Genomic DNA, 3,552 nt, shown 5'->3' on the forward strand with positions numbered 1-3,552 from the left:
TCATGGTAATAATTTTCCAGCTTGGAAGTAAATGAGCAACTAGGCCAGCACAAGGTTAATCTTGAAATGAACTTTGTGGGTTTTGCAAGGTCACTTCAAATTTGAGCGAGTTCATTACAAAATGAAACTTCAGAATAAAATAGTTGCTTCTTTGCTCCCATGTCATATAGGTTCCCAATTCATCAAAGATGGTTTCTGGAAGGGAGCAGGTGATCTCAGGTGGAGAATTACAAAAGCCTCGGTGCTGTAAAGGAAAGGCTTGTCTGAGGAGGTTCACCGAAGGTCAATAATTAAACAATTTGTTCAGGTCCTTCCCTCCGGGCCTGCCCCAGCTCTTGTCACGTCTCCTTTGTAGTATAACAACACTGAACATTTATTAAGTGCTTACAGTGTGCCTCACATATTGCCTGCATTATTTTACTCCATCCTTGCCTGCAGCCATATGGGTGGATATTAGTTTCTCCATTTTTTCAGAAAAGAAAATGAAGTTATATAACACCCTTTCCTCCTAAGGAGCAGAATTGGAATTTGACTCGAGCTTGCAGCCACTGTTTGGCGGCATGTGGAGGATTGTAGGCAATTCTGTGGACCATGGCAGTGGGATCTGTCTGTCTTTTAGGATCTGTGGTTGGAGCAACAACAACAACCAAAAAATCACTTCTATGGGATCGTTTTATCCGCCACCCTCCCCGCCCCCCCCCCCCGCACCTCCCCCCCACCCCGTCTCGCCCCGCCCCGCTCCTCCATACTGTATTTGCTTGGAGAGTAATTGCTGCCTGTGGTATTACCGCTAGATGGCAATGTGACCTCAGAAATGCTTTCAAAGGGCCCATACTCTGGAATCTGGAAATTCCATAGCAGTTCTCACTCCTCCGCAGTCAAGTCTCTAGGCCATGCCCACAGTCAGCTCCCCCAACACCTGGTCTGCTCACTGTCCCCTGATCCAGACTTTCCATTGACATTTTCCAATCTTGGATTCTGTCCCTTCTCTCCAGGGGACATTAGTGTAGTGGTTAGGAACACAGGTACTGGAGCATAATGCTGGAGCTTAAATCTGTGGCCACTTAATTTCTCTGTATTTCAGTTTCCTATAACGTCTCCCACACTTTAATGAGAAGGAAATGAGTGAATGCTTTTAAGGGTCTTGTAATAGATATAACATATAGGTCTCATAACTAGATTCATAGTTTGAATCTGGTTGAAAGTAGATTCTCAAGTTTGAGTCTAATACAGTTTGGGGGACATTTTGAATCTGATCACTGAGCTAAGGAGCATCCTCTCTTCCAAGATGACTAACTTTTGCCTCTACTTGCACCAAAACACATCGTTTTCATGCCTCTGCCTTGTAAATGCTATTCCTCCTTTCTAGAATATTCTCCTTGCTCCTACTTGCCCTTAAGACTGAGTTGGTATGTCTATCCATCCATGAAGCCTTCTCCAATCTGCCAGGCAGAGCTGGCAGTGTGTGGGGTATGTGTGTCTGTGTGTGTGTGTGTGTGTGTGTGTGTGTGAGTGTGTGTGTGAGAAACTCGTCACACTCTACTCCAGGTGGTCCATTATGGTGGCGGCTTTTGCAGGTTTTGAGTTCTTTGAGGTCAGGAACCATGTTGTGTTGACTCTTGAATCCCATGGCCCAGTGTAGGGCCTGGCCCATGGTAGGCACAGGACGATTATTTGTTGTAGAATTAAGAAACAGATGTTACAACCTGAGTTTTCAAAGAAACAGGCATAGTATGCAGCCAGTATCATTCCTTCTCATTTTTACCAACTTCACCCTCCTCTTTTTTCCTTACTACTCCGAGTCCCACCGGAAGAGTAAGGTCAGTTTAATGCAAAGGTCAGGATAGCTTTGGTTTCTGGAGCGCTGCCCGAGGTTCACATTTTTGAACTTGCCATGACAAGAGTAGATCCAGGGGGCGAATTCCAAGTGAGCACACATTCTGTTGAATCAGCTTCTTGGAAGATAACTTTATTAAGTCCCAAGATTCCAATCAGCTCCCTAGCTGCTTGCCCACACACCACTGATTCCCCCTGGAGTCCACCATTATGAATGCTGAATGAGCTACCTTGGGCTCAGCTGGACCCTCTAAGCCTACCATACCACTTTGGGTAAGAGGAGTTTTTGGTGCCTCTGGAAAGCAGGTGCCTGAAACTACCCTTCTTCTTACCCCTTGACACACTGAATTTGTGAGTCCTCTTTCCCTGAAAGTACTCTGTGGGCGCTCAAGGTTCATTCCTTGATGTAGGGAGATTCAGACCCTCTGAACATGCTGCTGGGCTGTTCTTATACTCCACTGGGAGGTGGCAGCAAGCATTGGGTGTGCTTCAAAACGGTTTGATCCACAAACCGGATTGACTTCCTAGAATCATGGGTTGACTATAATTTTAAAACCTTAAGCTACAATTGGACCTAATTGCCCCAGTCCCTCCCCCTCATTATTTCCACTGTATGATTCTTGGTCACTTAAAGTCTGAGGCATGAGAAAAGAAATGCAAGAGAAGGCAGGCGCAGAAATAGACATGGTTCTGGTTTCCCAGTTGCTGAAACCATCTTAGGTTTCACTTTTTTAGGTTCTAGTATAATTTACACATAATAAAACAAACTTATTTTAAATGTACAGTTTGATGAATTCTGACAACACTGGTATAATCACTGACACAATCAAGATGTGGGATATTTCCATCACAGAAAATTTCCTGTTTCTTTCCAGTCAGTGCCTTCCTACCCGCAGCAACGAGCACTGCTCTGATTTCTATCACTGTGGCTTAGTTCTGCCTGTTTTAGAACTTCAGTTTATGGGAATCCATTAAGTGATTATTTATGCATGTTTGGCTTCTTTCACTCAACAAAATGCTTTTGAGATTCATTTATGTTGCTTGTATGATTTTTATTTATTTGAGAGAGAGAGGGAGAGAATGAGCAGTGGAGTGGGGCAGAGCTATTGAAGAGAGAAGCAGGCTCCCCACTGGGCAGGAAGCCGGACACAGGGCTCAATCCCAGAGCCCCGAGATCATGACCTGAGCTGAAGGCAGATGCTTAACTGACTGAGCCACCCAGGCACTCCTAGGGTTGTTCTACTATGTTAGCATAACTCAAATTTGTTTATTCATTGCCATATAGGTGGGCACTTGGGTTGTTACCAGTTTGGGGGTTACTATGAATAGAAGTGCTATGAACTCTCTCCTACAAAATTCCTTTTTTTTTTTTAAGATTTTATTTTTAAGTAATCTCTACACCCAACATGGGGATTGAACTAGAAACCCAGGATCAAGAGTCGCGGGATCTCCCCACTGAGCCAGCCCGGTGCCCCACTCTGCTATTCCTTTTGTGAACACGTTCGCATTTCTCTTGGATAGATGTCCCAAAGTAAAACTGCCCAGTCACAGACTAGGTATATTTTTAACTTTGTTAGAAAAACTCCTTCCAAGTGGTCATACCATTTCACGTTCCCAACCCCAGGGTACAAAATTTTCAGTCCTTTGTCTTCGTGTAGGTTTGTTCTGTTAGCACATAATCACCACTTAGAACGGTTCAAAGAACCATAACACTGG

The sequence above is a fragment of the Lutra lutra genome, chromosome 4, assembly GCF_902655055.1.
Source record: "Lutra lutra chromosome 4, mLutLut1.2, whole genome shotgun sequence".
Classification (NCBI taxonomy): domain Eukaryota; kingdom Metazoa; phylum Chordata; class Mammalia; order Carnivora; family Mustelidae; genus Lutra; species Lutra lutra.